Source organism: Thalia democratica, chromosome 5, assembly GCF_965202585.1.
Source record: "Thalia democratica chromosome 5, ktThaDemo2.hap1.1, whole genome shotgun sequence".
NCBI classification, from domain to species: Eukaryota; Metazoa; Chordata; class Thaliacea; order Salpida; family Salpidae; genus Thalia; species Thalia democratica.
This window is the reverse complement of record NC_139169.1, coordinates 15,655,061-15,673,481: the sequence shown is the minus strand read 5'-3', so window position 1 is coordinate 15,673,481 and position 18,421 is coordinate 15,655,061.

Sequence of the window (18,421 nt, the reverse complement as noted above, 5' to 3'; positions counted from 1 at the left end):
CGATATAAGGGGGCAAAAAGTAATCAAGTGATTAACTAGTATGTAGGGCGATTTCTTTTTGAACTTTTGCCAACAGGGTGAGTATGAAAAAGCGTTTGGGAAATTATGGTCTTAAATTTTCTGCTTTCTAAATTAAAGCACTGTAATTTTTTCCTAATAAATTATTTTGTACTTCACGCTACGAGTAACTGTTGTGAGAAATAACAATGTTATCATAAATTTAACAACAACGAAAAACAATCTGTATACCTCCTGTAGTCTGCCACCTGAATTGGCAACTAAAGTACGGTTTAAAAGTGTGAACGCCACAAAGTTCTGATTTATATAACATATTAAACTAGAATATGTACAATCAGTTTTAGTTCGTTGGAAGACTTTATTTTGTAAGTTTTGCTTTTTGACTCTCATTAACTCTAATTAGAAAAGATATTAATAGTTAAATACAGAAAATCTATAACATATAATTAAATTTATAAAACTAAAGACTGTTATCTCTGTCTAGCTTTAATGTAACCTGGATGAAAAGACAACGCTTTTTAGTTTTTCGAATCTAAATTTCTACTAGTACTAAAAAAAGGCAGCCGGTCAAAAAGACAACTACTCTATAACGTTTTCTAGCATGCAGTACTAGAAAACTAAAATTTAAATTTTGGTTGCGTAAGTTTATAAAAAAGTTAAAGTAAACTTAACAACGCATAAAAATGTGTTTAGATGTTTTAAAAACCTAAAATAAATATCAAAACAATGACTACTTCGTTATTTGATTATATTTATCAAATGTTTTTTTTAAGTCATTAAATTATCAACGTACTTATGTTCAATAAACGATTCTAAAAAATATTTTAAGGTATAATTTTGTGGTAATTAATTTTGGATGACTTTAGACTTTTTTAAGTTGTACTTAGGTTTACACGGTTGAAAGAGAAGTATTTATAGTTTGATTTTATTAAAATGTTTAAAAAATTCAACTTACAAAAGATATGTATTTTTGGAATCAGATGTTTATGATATCGGATCTTTACCACCTGGTATTGTTAGTGGTTTTGACTATTGGATTCGCTGCGAAATAATTTGAACAGATCAACTGTTTTAACTTTTCTCTTTAAATTTCAGAACTTTTGATTATTAAGGGGAGTTATAAAATCACTATATAAATATCAGGTACTAATATTTTTCTATATTAATATTAATAAAAAATTATTTCAATGATACTTAACAGTCATGTTGTACATAAACTTGTCTATTTTAGTTGGCTATTTTAAAAAAGAAAAATACTTTGTAATAAAGCAAAATCTATTTTAATAATTTTTTCGTAGTAAGCGTTACTTGTATTAATTATTTTTAGCATTTTGTATTGTATTATATCTAAAGTATAACCATGAAGTTTAAACCTTATGAAATATTGGTAATTATGCTCCTTTTTAAATCAAAGAACGTTTTAAGTTTTAAACAACAGTTTTAGTTTAACTTTTAAACAAAAATAAATTTTATAACTTAATTTCAGCGTATACTACAATACTTCAAAAAGTTATTCGGTTATAAAACACATCACTTCCTATAAATCTGATGTGATATTATGTCATTGAAGTTTATGACATTTCTATAAAAGATTTGAAGTCATTAATAAACCACAAAAGTCTGATAAGTTGCCTACTTTAAATTACTATTTAGTCAAATAGAACATCGCTTAAAAACTGTTGATAAACTTTAGTTTATGTTGTTTATTAAATTTGTCATGGGGCACTAGAATTGTTGCTTAAAAAATATTTATCGGTGATATTCGCATAACAATACTTTGTTTGTTTGATTTCTATTTTAATTCCCATATCTTTATGGCAGAACTATTAAAGAAGCTTCTTATTTTATTTTATCCTTTATTGTATTTGATGGTGAAATAGTAAGTGGGTTTCTTACAAAAATTTATATACAATAAAACTTCATAAATTTTTTTTTTATCATTTTATTCAAAAAGCTGTTGAAACCAGCTAATTGTTAAGTTATAAATTATTTCAAATGACTATATACGTAATGTTTTTTTTTAACAAATTAGATGCAATTACAATTACTACGTGAGAGAAAAGACTGTCTGAACAAATTAAGTTTGTTAGGCTATTAGAGTATAACAAATAAAAAGTATTCAAATTCTTTTAAAGTTTAACTAATCTAGATGAAAAAAATTTAAAAAAATAATAAAACTAAATAAAAGCTTTTGATGAAAACTTAAATCATTCAAACTTTTTGGATTTCAGTATAATAAAAAAGATAATTTAAATTTAAGCAATATAAATAAGACAGAATTTTTTCAGAACAAAATATATTCCATGCTTCTTTCGTCAGTTGTATACTAAGCAATAAAAAATTAATTTTAAATCTAGCTTTTATAGTGAAAATGCAATGAACGTAAATCAAAGAGTTATTAACAATACATAAGTACTTCTAGTTACAATGCAACTAAATATTAATAAAACAGAGCAACAACTTATAAAACAATTTAAGAAAACAACGAAATAGTATAATCAAAAATCTTTATGTTTACACAACTCAGGTTTTCTGTTCAGCAATAGCAGATCTTTTTGAAGAATTTATTACTCTAATAGATTTAGTTTTCTTATTACTCATACAAAGGTTATCGATACTTTATACATTTATATGTACTTAGTATACAGCTGACGAAAGAAGCATGAAATATATTTTGTTCTGAAAGAATTGAGTCTTATTTATATTGTTTGAAAGAGTTTATTATAGTGTCAAAAATGATTAATTTAAATTTAGATTATCTAAAACCAAAGAATATCATTGTAATTAGCAGCTTTAACAAAAAATATTGTTTACTTACCACTTGTTTGTATTCTGAATCTAAAAAACACTTTTTATAAAGAAAAGTAATTAATAACTAGTTAGATACTAAAATTTATTTAACGTTTTTGTACACGTAGTTTAAACAATAAGTGACATTACAAAAGTGTTACCATACCAGTATATAATAAAGATCAATAAATTATTTCTTTATTACCAAAATTCCCTCAACTTATTAGGAAAATTAGATGTATTTGAAACAGGACACACAAAACTATAAAAGTTTTAATTTTTTTTTCTGCAAATAAAACCTATAAAAAATGAGTGTTTTTTTTTTAAGTTAGGGATGTAGAAAGTTATTGCTTGAAAAATAAAATTAAGTTTTTATAATTTTCTTGCTCTTTAAAATGATTTAATTAGTCTTTGTAATCAGTGTTACTAACAAACTCATAGCTTAAAATACCTAAGTGTAAACATTAACTAGTAATAGATAAACATTTAAGTAAATGTTACACTGTAAATAGATAATCGTATAAGTAAATGTTACACTGTAATACTCATACTCAAAAGTTATTTCGCTTGGTAATAAATGCAACAACTTCCTAAATACTTATGTGACATCAACTGTTGAAGTTTATGACATTTCCATTTGGAATTTGAACTTATTAATTAACCGCAGCAACCTAATAAATAGCCAGTTGTGAATTACTGTAAAATACTTAATGTTCTCAGATTGTTTAGGGTAGGCTTCAACTTCTTACACCTAAAATATTTTTTCAACTACAGAAATCTAAAACAATCCAGTTACTGTTTTATATAGCAGTGCTTCCGAACCTTTTTCTAGTGGCGGAACCCTTTTCAAAAGTTCAACTTTTCCGCGGAACCCCTAATTCTAATTTTACATAAAATGATTAATAAAAAAAAAAAGTTCTTTTTGTAATTTCAAAAGGCTTCGCGGAACCCCTGAGAGGCGTCGCGGAAGCCCATTTTAGAAGCACTGTTATATAGCATTAATCAAACAACAGTCTATTAGTTAATTATAAATATTTTTCCATTTGATCCCTTTGCTGCTTATGGCCTCCTAAACTTCTGTAGTTCCCCTAAAGGAGGACACTTGGCCCATTTTATGAAACCCTGGTTTAGAAGAAATTAATTTAAGCAAAATTACCTTACCAATTAATTAATCTCAAAACTATACTGTTTTAGTATATCGAATGTAGTACTTTGTAGGATTTATAAACTTAGCAAAGTTGATACCATACAGACGGCCAACTTAAATGATAGTGAAATATTGGTTTGATTCATTTAATTTTTTTTAACATAATTTATTTTCTAAGTTAAAAAAAACACTTTTACTTTATTTTTTTGTTAAACTTACTTTTATTCTCTTTAATATATTTTTTGTGGAATAGTTTCTTCTTGTAATAGAAGGAAATTTTTAAAACATATAAATACTCAGTATGTACAAAAAGCTTAAACCTTTGTTCAAAATTAATTATATAATTGCTTTATTTTAAAAATTTTGAAGCAAAACGTTTTAAAACTGACCAATGTATAAAAATTCTAAGACTAAATTAAGTGTTTTCTCACAGATGAAATGTATATTAACATAGTTAACATTATTTATGTTATGAGTATCAATGAATAACCAAAAATAAAATTTTCAAAAATTTATGTCAATACGTTATACTTAGCAATGCTTAAAGTTTAAATTGTGAGGTGAAAATTTAAACCGAGCAAAAAAATTATTATTTAAAAGTTCAGCAAACTAAGTTGACCGTGTCAGGTCGATTTAAGATTATTTATAATCTTGTTAAAGAAAATTTGTTGAATTTTTTAGCCTTTATAATAACATTTGAAGACACGCACGCATATTCACTATATAATAAGGGTTAAGTTTAAAAAATGCTTACTACACTTTCATTGTAATTACAACGTTTATATATTAAGTCTATTGTATATTTTTTCTAGATTAACTTTTTATATATACAACAAAAGCATATTTCCAAACAAATTTTTGCGCACTAGTTAAATCATAATTCAAATTAAATTCATAAAACTTAGTGGTCTTTAAAAACCGAAAACCCATAAATCAAAGCCAATAAGAAAAAAAAATCATGAGAATACTTTATTTAATTAACGAAGTTTAATTCACTTTTATGTACTAAAAGATGTACGATACTATTTATAAAGAAGTCAAAAGCTAAGGTTTTCTTTGACTACTTTTGAATAAAATCTGCATCAATTTTAACAAAGGACAATGGTTTTGGCTAATATAATTTTTTAAATTAGTTTAGCCCTTGTACATTGATAAAATTATTGCAGATTTTATTAAAAAGTAGTCAATTAAAAAATAGTAATAATTTTAAACTATTAAACCTTAAAATACAACTGCAAAAAAAAATGTTGAATCAAATAAAGGAAGGAGAAACTAAATATCATTTTTTAAACATTATAAATTACATTATTAATAAATTCTTAAGAGACTATTAAACACAATACGCATTGAAAACTTAAAACTTTGTGAAAATAATAAAAAAAATATTATTTTTTCAAACCTATATAAGACTTTTATGTTCGTTACGTCATTTAACTACATTAAAAACAAAATTTGTTACTGCATTAATATTTTACGTAGCACACTGATGCAATAGAAGGTTCGTGACAATAAAATACTTCTTTCTTGTCAGCTTTCCAAATTGTTTTCCAATGCCTCAGTTTATCATCTTTGTAATTAATTACGGTTATATCACTCCAAGTGTCCGAATAATAATCTTCCCCGTCAAAATTGCTCTGTGATTCATGATAATCACAAACTTTATACACTAAATTTTTATTCATTGCAATTTCGAAACTTGTAGCACATGTGACTTTGCTAGAAAATAATTTATCTGTATTCTTTTTCAAACGGAACTTATGGTTTTTCATGTCAAAATATAAATTAAATATCAAACCAACTGAAATTATTAACTTTTGTTCTTTCTCTACATACAACTTTATATAGAAACTTTCCTCGCTAAAGTCTTGATTTAGTTCTTTATCATTAAAAGTTGAGCAATTAATAAAGTCTTTGGTTTTTAATATTTCGTTTTTAAGAACTCTTAGGTTTCTTACACTCAGAGTCAAAACATAAACATCATTTAAGTTGTATTTTTTATCCCAAGAAAAAATGTATTTGCCTTTGTATTTTTCTTCAGAGTAAAATATATAGATCTTATCTTTATTACAATGAGCAAAAAACAGATGTATGCTGTTGAAAGATGGTGACTTCGAATTGAAAGGTTGTTCAATTCTTTTATTTTCACATAGTTTAACTTTTTTATTTACTTTTTCATAAGCTGAAATTAGTAAGTGAAAGTTTTTACAACTTTTTTCAAAAAGGCTAATATTAAACAATTTGTTTTTTCCACAACAACTTACATTTCTTTTTGCAAGGTTTAGGAGCTAATTTTTCAGTTTTTCCTGATAAGATATCGTAACATAAGAAAAAAGATTCACCATTTTCATTATTTCTTATTGGATTAGAGATAACTAAAGTATTTCTAAAATATTCAAGTTTGTATTTATGAAAATTTTGAGGTATTTCTACTTTTAAATCATAAACTGAGATTGTTTTTTCAGAGAAAAACTTTAAACTCGTTTTATAATCTCCATCATAATCTAGATGTACTTCTAAGAAATACAACCCTGTATAAGATGGCTTTCCACTTTCTTTGAATTTCAGCGCCCTTTGCATAAAATCATTACCTAATAGTTGGTATTTCTGCAACAAATTCATCTGACTTTCCAAGTTATTTATGTTCAAATCAAAAGTAAAATAATCAAGACACATTTGTTCTAAATCATTCATCTGTAAGTAGACTGCAAGACTAAATACTTTATAAAGATTCCTTTTGTTTAGGTAGATTTCACCACTACTTATATACTGCATAACTTGCTTAAAAATATTTCTGCTTGTTACAAAATTTACCTCCACAAATTCTGACTTGCTGTCTGTATAGCACTCTTTTAAAATAGCAGTAAGGTATAATGATTTTTTAACTAACTTTTCCGTGTTGACTTTAATGACATAGGTTTTGTTGAAAAGTATTTAAATGTAGGTTTTCGTTTCAACTTGGTGAAGTTTAACTATTTCCTTTTCATTCTCTCTGTCAACAGTCAAACTGACGTCTTTCATTTTAGTTTTTTATATTAAAAAAGTTAAATTTTACCGCAGCTGTGATTTAAATCTGAAAAAAAAAACAAACGAATAAATAACCTATTATGATTTTTTTGAGTTGATGGGTCACATGTAATGATTAACTTCAACAATAAAATTAAGTTATTAAGTTATTCTTTTTTCTAATTAGTAATTTAAACGATTTTCCTTCACCAACCATTAAAAGTAATTAGTAACAATAAAAAAAAATTAGGTTTTATAAAAAAGCTAAACAGTAATTAAATTACTTTTTTTTTAAGTTTTAGTGCTCTAAATCAATGGTTGACAAAATTTTATTTGTGTTTAATAAAGCTTGAATTTTTTTCTTTAAGTCAGCATTTAATACACAAATGGAAAACAAAAAATATTTTTTTTCAAAAAAAAACTTAGACTATAGTCAACTCTTGTTCAAAAACTAAAAATCAGGCAAATTATTTTCTTAAAAAAAGTATAACTAACTAGAAAAAAATGTTGCTACGTTTTTTAGTAGTAAAAAGTTACCTTGTAATTTACAAATTAAGTAACTTTTATTTGCCTAATTTTTTCAAGAACTCAGTTAATGAAACAATGTATTACTTTACCAAGAACTTTCATAAATTTGTTTTCAAAAGTTGATAGTCAAAGCACATTATGTACTGTTTTTTTTTATAAAATAGTAAAACAAACTATAAAAAAAATGTTACTATGTTTTTAGTAACACAAATGAAAACTTGTATTTCCAATTTAAGTAGTTTTTATTTGTTTTATTTTTTAAAATCAATTTAAGCAAAAAATTATATAAAAAAAAACAGTTTTAATATTTCATCAACTTTTAAAAAATTCAAACTAATATTCAAACAAGCGCAGTTTTGCTGAACAACAACCAAAATATGAACAAATAATTTTAAGAACAAGTTTTTGAAAAATAGGTAATATTGAGCATAAAATGAATGCCCTACTCCATAATTGCATTGAGTGGTTAGAATGATAGAAGTTAACACTTAATTTGTTAGAAATCGATACGTACAGGGTTGCCACTAGATTTTGAAATATTTTTTCTGGATAATTTAATTTTTTCCAGTTTTTTGACAATATATGGTTTATGTATATTTTTAGTTTCAAGTTAAGTTTAAGTTTAAAGTTGTGTTAAATAGTAGAAAAATATTTAAACTACTGTTAAGCTTTTTACTGTGTTTTTAGTAAAAAAAATTAATGATGATAAAAAGTATTTATCTATATAAAAGATTTTTCTTGTCAAATCTATATTTTACCGCTAATCATGAAAAAAACTGTTTAAAATTCCTGGTTTTCTAGTGATTTTTGTTCTGATTTTTGATTTTTTTTTTTCAAAATTTTTCAAATTACAGGATTTTCAGGTTTTTTTAGCCCAATTGTCAAATTCCAGTTTAAGTGGCCACACTGTTAGTATTTATAAACAAATTTAAAGAGATATCTTAACAACTAAAAATATTTTGTTAAAAATGACTAAAAGAAAATTAAGTTTTGTAGAAAGAAAGAAAGAAAGAAAGAAAAATGTGAACGCTCACAACTAAGGTCGATGGATTGGTGTGCAGAAAGACCTCTCGGTCATCGAGCTGCACACCATTTACTTGTATCTATTCTTTGAGCTAACTTTAAAACAATAATTAAAGAATTAAAACAAAAACTTAATAAGTAACTGTATATACAAAAAATTTTATTTTCTTTTAAAGTTTAAAAATGGTAAGCACCCTTTTTTAACCCATTAATGCCAATATTGACCATGGAAACCATAGTCTACCATGGGCTCCACACCGTCTCCTCCCCTAAATTTCTATTTTTATGAAATATTCTTATGATTATAGTTCTTCTATATCTTTGAAAATAAGAATTTAAGTTTAAAATAGTCAAAATAAAATAAATCATGTTTTAAAATTAAAATATCATGCTGAAATAAACGCAAGAACCTGCTTAATGTAACTTTGGTATTTTAAAACTTAAGATAACTGTAAATGAGTTCACTATCAGACTTAAAAAATACTGTAAAAAATACTTTGCTTTTACATTATTTTTTCATTTAAATAAAGTAAGTGATAACCTTTATAAACTGTTATTAAACTCTAAACTTGAATAATCAGCCAAGTTAAAACTGCTTACTTTTTAAACATTAATCTAATTTATTTTTTTAATTCTTTCTTTCAAACTTCTTGTAATGAAAGTCAAAATTTCTTTGATGTTATTATCTTTTCCAAAGTACTACCAAAAGTGTAAATCAATATAAAAAAACTGAAATAAATTTATTGTTTTATAAATAATATTACTTAATACCAGATCACGTTTCAAAAACAAACTCATCTGAGACATGTGATAACTTTGCATTATAGTAAGAAAAAATCTTTTTAAATTCAAGTTTTCATTATTTTAGTCAAGCCAATGTTAAATAAGAGTTTTCAGTTCCACATCTTAAGTTTTTAAGTAGAACGATAAGAAAAGTTCAACATTCAAAATTAATGCAACAAAAAATTAAAAATAAGTGGTTTTTTTGTTGCTTTTATTTTAAGTATATTCTTTGTTTAAGTGCTTAGAAAGTAATTATAATACCATTTAATTAATATTTTCTTATTGTGATGTACGTCTTATAAAAATACATAATACTTATAGTTGTTAAACGCTGTTTATACAACGATCGTATGATAGAAAGGACAAACAAGTTATAGTGTTATTATTAAGTTTTAGTAATATTCAACTAATTGTATATTATTTCATATTTTTTATTTGAAAATAAACAAATAAAAAAATAAGAAATTACTATTTTACATGATGTCTTTATTACAACATTAATTTATACTCACATGTAGTATAGAAAACAGTTTCACAGTTTTTTTTTTATTATATTAATTAAGAGTTTGTTTTAAAAAGCATTTAAATAAATCTGAGTTTTTTTTTTTTAATATTTAGTTATAGGATTCCAATTCCGAAAAATGTAGCACAAAAGTTTTGTTAACTAACTTTATCTTGTTTTTTTCTATAAACTGACCATACCATACCAACTATTAAATTTTGTTTTATCACAAAGTTATGAAAGATATAATTTTTTGTTCACATCTTTATCTTAGAAGTAGCATTATTTGAACAAAGTTTTAAAATCGGTATCGCTTAATATATTATCATTGAATTTTTACATACTGCCATCTAAAGAAAACTATAAAAATTAGAACAACTTAAAGGCAAACATAGAAAATTTTGGCCAGGGCTACAATGAAAACTATTAAGTAAAAACTTACACCTTTTTAAGTTAATTTTTAAGTTCAAGTTAAGTTTAAGGTAAAGGTTAAAACTGTATTAAGAAGTAAAACAACATTAAAAAGATACTGTTAAGCTAATTGAAATGTATCTTTTAATAAAAAAAAATTTGGTGACAACAAAATTTTTTTATCTGTATAATAGATTTTTCATGCCAAATCAAAGTTTTACCACTACACATGTAAAACTTTTTTTTTAAATTTAAGGTCTTTCAAAATTTCTTAAACTCCAGGTTTTTCCACTTTTTTATTTTAATTTCTCAAGTTCTAGGTTTTTCCAGATCACAGGTTTTGTAGCAACCCTGTAAAACAATGACCAATTTATACATTTTTCCACATATAGAAAATTTTGACATTTTCATTACGTTTTATTCATTCTTTTTCAATTTTCTTATTTCAAATATCTTTGAATAATAACACAATATAAACCTTGATAACTTTTATGTTTAAACTAACAACTCAATAGTTTACAAAATAAAAAAGTTTTTTTTACTTGTATCATTTAAATGAAAACAAAACTTCTATAAAACTAAAGTTGTTTCTCAAAAAAGTTTGAGAATAAGTAAAAACCACTTCAAATAGAAATGTTATAACACGTTCAACATTCAAAACTAGTCTACAAGTTGAGTTAATCAAAAAAAACAACAAAAAATAAAATACTTCTTTCGACTCTTTTAATATAGTTTAAAAGATGCGCTTTATTATGATCAAACAATTAGATGGTTTTTGTTTAAAACATATCAGTATTTTACTAATGTTTTTATAATACCAAACAAATGTGTACAGTTTCCATATATGTATATAAGTATTTAAAAAATCAATATACTGAATGTTAGTTAAACTTTTGCACTAAAGTAGATAGCAGGGTTGTCAGTGTTCGATTGAACAATATTAAATTTTCCATATCATCCATTTAACTTCAAAAGTCATGCTCTAGTATTTTTTGCTATAAGCTCATCGCCACAATAGTAACAGTTGTTAGCTAGTGAGCATATGTATAAGTTTTAAATTTTGATATGAAAGTAGCTACAAATTCAAGTAAATGTTCAAATATAATTTGAAAATTCATTAAAAATATTGTAAAAGGTAATTTTTTAAATCGTAGATTAGTCACTTTGAATCCATAAAAATACTTGAGCATTGAATTAAGTTTACAACAACCAGTTAATTATTTTTATCTTTTATTGCAATTATCAACATTTTGTACCAGTGGCGTAGCGTGGTGTTTTGGTAAGGGGTGCGCAAATTAATTTCTCAAAAAATCCTCTAAATTAAAACTTTTGTAATTAGCTATAAAAAAACTTTTTATAAGTAATATAATTGAAACAAATTTATTAAGTAAAATAAGTTAACTGTTTTGAAAAATATTTATATATTACAAAATTAAACAATTAAATAAAAGTATAAATTTCATTAAAATTACTTATACTTGCAAAAATGTAAACTTACTAAATAAAAATTGTTTTTATTACTTATAGTAAACTTTATATCTTTAAAAATTGATATGTTCAATAAAACGAAAGTATCTGTTTTATTTACGAAAAAAATATCAATCTCTTTAATATACAAAACAACAGTGATAACAACACCTCATTGCACATAATTTTAATAAAGTTACAGAGAAGTTAAAATAGACCAACTTTATAACTGTTATTACAATTTATTACAACTTTGTAAAATAGTTAAAAGTATACTTTTTAAATTTAATTCATTTGATTGTATTTGTTTAAAATAAAAATCTCAAACAAAATTTATTTCTCATAGGCCGACACGCTTATCTTGTATGTTTACAAAATTTAAGTTCAGAAAACTAGCAATAGTCTTAACAATGAAGCATAAAAAAAAATTTGTAAAATTGTTTAATTTTTCTTTAAGCGTGACGTATTTTTGTAAACTTTTTGTAGAAAAATAATCAGCCATAAGGTTATACTACAGCGGTGCGCTATATTAATTGCGTGCTTTTTGAGTTTAAATTCTTATGAAGTTAATAAACTTATAAAGTTTTTCCTTATGGAGTTTTTTATCAACATCGGTGCGCATTTGGAATTACGCACCGAATCAGTATATTGAGTAATAACATGTAGTTTCCTAACTTGTCACTAATTTGTATTCAAAATTTCGTTTAACTTTTTGAATACTAGATAAACATAGTTGAAAAAAGGCAAATTAAGCAGAAAAAATAAACTATAAAGGATAAAGATATTATATTTTTTTTTTTGGGTGGCACGCATGTGCCAGTGTCCCTCCCCACGCTACGCCCCTGTTTTGTACCATTATTAGAGCTTTCGTAGAACTCTTTTATGTTAAAAATAGTTTTTTGCTAAATAGTTGGTTGTTTTGTATATCTAACACAAAAACTTTAAAAAAGCTCATCTACGTTTCAAGTCAAGTTTTTTAGCTAGGTAATAGCTAGATATAGCATGCATGTTTAGTATGTCCTTTTAACAATTAACAGTATTGAAGGTTATTTGCTCTTAGCTCCTAAAACAGGTACTGAATCACTCGCAAAATAATTGAGTGAGATAACTCGGGTATGAAAGTTGCCTTATAATAGGTTGTTGTTAAACAAAAATTGGTTTTAGATGTTCTATTAAAAACGCTTAATATTCTTTTTTAGCTTTTATTAATGTGTTGCTACAGTTAGTTGTACCTAAAACAATGATTAAGAACTTTTAAAGTTACTTTTTTATAAATATTAAAATGTAAAAACTTCTAGACATATAAAAAACAATGTACAAATTTAAATAAAAACTATTTTAAATGTTTTAGTATATAAGCCGCACCAAATATAGTAATATTTTATCCATCACAATTTAGCTAAAAATATTAAACTTAGTTTTTTTTTCCGATTTTAAACTACAAACGGTTTTGAAAAATTGAGAGTAACGCTTACTCAGTAACAAAACTGAAGTTTTGGTCTGAAAATTATTAAAAAAATCGCTTTTACTATCTAATTAAAATCACATATACTGATTAGTACAACTACTAAGGGTTTTTAGTTAATTTCATGATATAATTTAGAATAATAAGTTAATTTTAAAAGTAAGTTTTTTATCTAACCCTATATTTTATACCAAACAGTTTTGTTTGCATATATTATATTGTTTTTAACTGTTACCTGACAATTTTGGAGCATTAGAAAATAAGTAACTCTTACTCGAAGTTTATTACTTGTTCAAAGCGTTTTCATCTCTTCATTTATTCATCTTTTTTATATGAATTTTGGTCATCATCGTATATAAATAAGGAAAGCACGAAGCAAAAACAAAGTTATATTTTTGGTAGTTCCCCCAAACTGAACAACTTAGTTTATCCTTCCCGATTCACGATTCAGGATCTTTATTAGTTGTTTTGCATAAATCTTCTTGGTAGTAAAAGTAAACTTCGAACATTTAAAAGTTGATTTTGGTATCATTAAATTAATGTTCATCTAATATTTCACCATTTAAAAAGCTAAATCTTTTAATTACTTTATTAATAATATTTTGATGCTATAAAAAATTAGAAATATTATCTCATGTTAGTTTTGTATACTGATAAGAAAAACTCAAAATACATGTTGTTGGTTGAGTTTGTGGCTTGTGTGGTTTTTTGTTTAAAACTTTTATTCAAACAGTTGTTGGTCGAGTATGTTTGATTGTAAGTTTAACATTTTTATAACCTGTACTGACTAAATTAATTTTCTTTGTTGAACATAAAGTAACTTTTATGTGTACATTTTTTTTATGTTTCAAATTTAAGTCTGAACAAGTTAGCATATTTCAATTAGTGGTTAATACATTATCATTCTAGAGAAAAAATAAATTACAATATTAAATAAATTTATACTGAAATAGTTCACTAGTATATAAATAAGTTTTGTTATAAAAAATTGAATATAAATTTAAATTAGTTTTTGTAGAGGTTTATTAAAGTCTATAAGAATATAGTGTATGAAGCATTAACTGATGTAAAATAAAATAATATTTTTTTCTCATACTTAAAGTTTCCTGATTAACTCAAAAAATTATGCAGAACAGCATAAAAATGCATGCTTTTACACATACAGTTTATAAAACGTTCACAGAACTAAAACATGTCTAGAAAAAAAACATAAAAAGTGTTTTATTTTGTAATTTAATTCCAAAACTAATTGCCATAATTTTTATAAATCTTTGTTTTAAAAAGTTTACCAGCCCTAGGTCAAAATAAAGTAACGTAAATTGTTCAACTTAAATATAGTTTAAATAAATTAAAGAAATAAATAAATTCAACTTAAATATAGTAAAGTTAATAAATAACAGCCAATCGTTTATCAAAACTTTTATCGTTATAGAATGAATAGTAAGACTCATTATACTGTGAAAAAATTGTTAAGTAAAAGTTTATTATAGCTAAACTATCATTTAAGCTTTTTTTCTCTAAACGATTTTAGCACATAATGTTCTAATAATTTTCATTTATAAAAGTTAAGCTCAGTTCTTATAGAGTTTACTTATTTAAAATTAATAAAAAATTATACAATTTTTCGTTTATCTACTCAAATGTAAATTTATTTTTACTGATCAAGTAAACTTACCAATAAAAAAAAATTACACTTTAAGCACAAAATACTGACAAAGTTTTACGTAGAAATATTTCAGCGTATTACATTTTTACCTTTATTAAAAGGTTGTAACTTATCATTCAATTATCACATGTTTGCTATAATTTTTGCTTATCTCCTTATAAAAGTCAATTTAAAGTTATAAACTTTTTTAAGGTCTTATGTTATTAGACAAGTTGTTAAGTACTTTTTTAAGCATAAAATTTAGTTAACTTTTGTTTAGTTTTCTTTTCTTGAATTCTGTTTAATTTATTGTTTATAATTAAAGATTTAAACATTCAGTTAGATGATAAGAGTTATATGTAACTGTTCGTAAGGAATTATATAACCATGAGGTGTACGAATCGATAACCGAACGGTTCCTTTGTGCACCAGGTCCTTAAACCAAGCTATTTCAGCGCTATTCTAAAGTCAACCTATAACGGTTTTAATAAATGTTTAAGCTTTTTTCTGAGCCAATTTTTTATTAATTTCAAAGTGTCTAAAGAAGTCTAAGAGAACTGATTTTAACTTCTATAAATGAAATGTATTAGAAGAATATGTGCTAACATCGTTTATAGAAAAAAAATTAAATGATAATTAAGCTAAAAATTCTTTAATTATTAATATTTATTTTATAGTAGAATGAGTCCAGCTATTAATATTATAATGATAAAAGTTTTTATAAACGACTGACTGTTATTTTTCATTCTTACTATACTTAAGTTGAACAATTTACTCTTCTTATCTTGACCTAGGGCTGGTAAACTTTTTAAAACTAAGATTTATAAAAGTTTTGACAATTAGTTTTGGAGTTAATTAACAACAAAAAACATTAAATATTTTTTTGTTTACTGGGCATGTTGAAACTGTATGTGCATAAACATGCATTTTTTTGTTGTTATGCACAATTTATTGAATTCATCAGAAAATTTTAGGTATAAAGAAAAAAATTATTTTACTTTTACATCAGTTCATGTTTTATACATAAAATTCTAATAGACTTTAATAAACCTTTACAAAAAAAAGTGCAGTTTTTAATATTAAAATTTATTGAAATACGAGTGAATTTTTCATTTTACTTTGCTGAGCAAAGAATTATTTAAGACATTTTAAGCAAAAATGTTTACTGAAAACAAATTTTTTTGAAGTTTAAATGAATATTCAAATTTTCTTTAAACTATTAATGATATCTAAAATAATCATAAAGAATTTCTACAAATAAATCTAGCTTTCAGAAATAAAAAATCTAAAGTTGTATGAAAATGTTCAATCACAACAAAAAAATTCGCCTTCAAAACATTTAACCGCATTAACCATATCTTCCAAAGAGTACCACAAAAACACTTCAGCTGCTTGAAGCTGGTCGTTCATCAACAAAAATCCCCGAATGCAGACTGGGGTGTAAACTGTCGCCCCTCTGTGATCCTGAAAACGGTTTCCGGGGTCGACCCAGGAAACGGATATTGATATCCCGTCGTAGAGCATCTGCAAGGTTCCCCTACTGTACACCATGTTCCTTCCGAAGTAGACCCTGACGACGTCCTTCTGGAATTTGATTCGAAGGTGCGTAAAAGTCAAGTTGATTCGAGGATGGACTTTATTCTCGAAATATCTGCAGCAATTTTGTTGGGCTATGATGATGTGGTCCATTTCAATTTATTTTATCAGAATCTAAAGAGTATGGAAATGTGTTAGGTTTCAGAAAGCATATAAAGTTTATCTTTATAAGTAATTAGACTTTTAATAATAAATAATATTGATAACTTAAATAGTATTTTAACTGAGTTATAAATTTTAAGATGCACTTATTTTCATTCATTTACTTATAATGTACATTGAAATATTGTTCTCAAAAAATTAAATGAAAAAAGTTCATCTTAGAATATATAACTCAGTTAAAATACAATTTGAACTATTGAAATTATTGATGTTATTGTTATAGTACAAGTCTTTGATATGTAGTATTTTTGTATTATACTTTTTAATTCTATTGTAAAATTAAAATTCATAGTGCGCATAAGTTTCATATACCAATAGTTATTTAGTTAGATATTGTAAATTTTTCCTTTTAGATATCTTTTTAAAGTTTATTAAAGGTTTTTATTGTATCTTGCAATGTTCACAAATTCCCTAGGTTTTTAAAAAAAGTTATAAACTATGAAGCTTATTTAGCTAATCTAAAACAAGATTGAAAATAAATTTTAAAAGTTTCAAAAATATAACACTAATATGTAGATGAGGCAAAATCACACTTTGTTAGCTTTTATAATCTAGACTACATAAAATAAAACTTGTAAAACTAATAAGTGATCAATTAATTTGTATATAAATCATTAATTATATAAAAATTATTTCTTTATGTTTTTCCCTAAGTACTAAGGGAATCACTCATGCATTACATTTCGAGCTATCCAGCATTCAGAATTTATTTTATGGAAATCCGGAAATTTTACTTATATATTCAGTAGCATTCAACTAAAACAAGTAACAGTATATTTTAAAACATATTTATTTTTAAATTCGTTATATTTTTTTTTTCCTCACTCTTTTAAAGAAAGTAACTGCAAAATAAAACTTTTATTTAAGTTTTAGATACTTTATTATTTATGTTTAGTGTTTTTATATTAAGTTTATTTTTAATTGAAAAATGACCTTTAACGCTATTTCCTAATTTAAATAACAAAAACTTAAGAAAAAACAAAGTTTGTTTATTTATTCAAATGTAAAGTTCTTTTTGTTGTTCAAGTAAAATTACTAACTTAAAAATAATTACTTTTTAGCACAAAAAACATTACTATGTTTTACTAAAAAATTTTAGCGTACTACTTTTTACCTTTTTTAAAAAAGTTGTAACCTATCATTCAATTATTCGCATGTTTGCTATCATTTTTACTTAACTCCTTATTAGTTAATTTAAAGCTATGTATATTTCTTAGGTCTTATGTTATTAGACAAGTTATTAAGTCCTTTTTTTACATAAAACTCAGTTAATTTTTGCTTAGTTTTCTATTCTTAAATTTCGTTCAATTAATTGTTTTATTACTAAAAATTTAAATATTCAGATGAAACAAAAAATATATATAGTTGTTCGTTAGAAATTTTATAAGCATGTTGTGTACGAATCGATAACCGAAAGATTCCTTGTTGATTTTTTTAGAATTTTTTTTAAACAACAGTAAAAATGAATCGTTTGACTAGTTAGTTAAATAACTTTAATATTAAATTCCTCTGTTTTCAATTCATTATCATTTTACTATTAAGTAGATATATTTTGTAAGAACTAGACTGCACCGTACGACCATTAAAAACAATGTGACAACCTGAGACCTGGTTCCATTTGAACTCATCAGGAAAACATAAACAAGATGGACCGTTGTATCAGTAATAAATAATTGTACGTAATAAATGTACTTAAGAATTTTTACTTACTGACGAGTCCTACTATATAGTTTATTGAAAACGCTCCAAAAGGCTTGGTATGAGGTCCTGGTATACGAGAACATTACGCTTATTTGATGTCATTACTGATGTAACGAAAATATGAAAAAAAATTAAATGCCTAAACAAACTAAGCAAAGAAAGACTTTTAAAATAAACGTG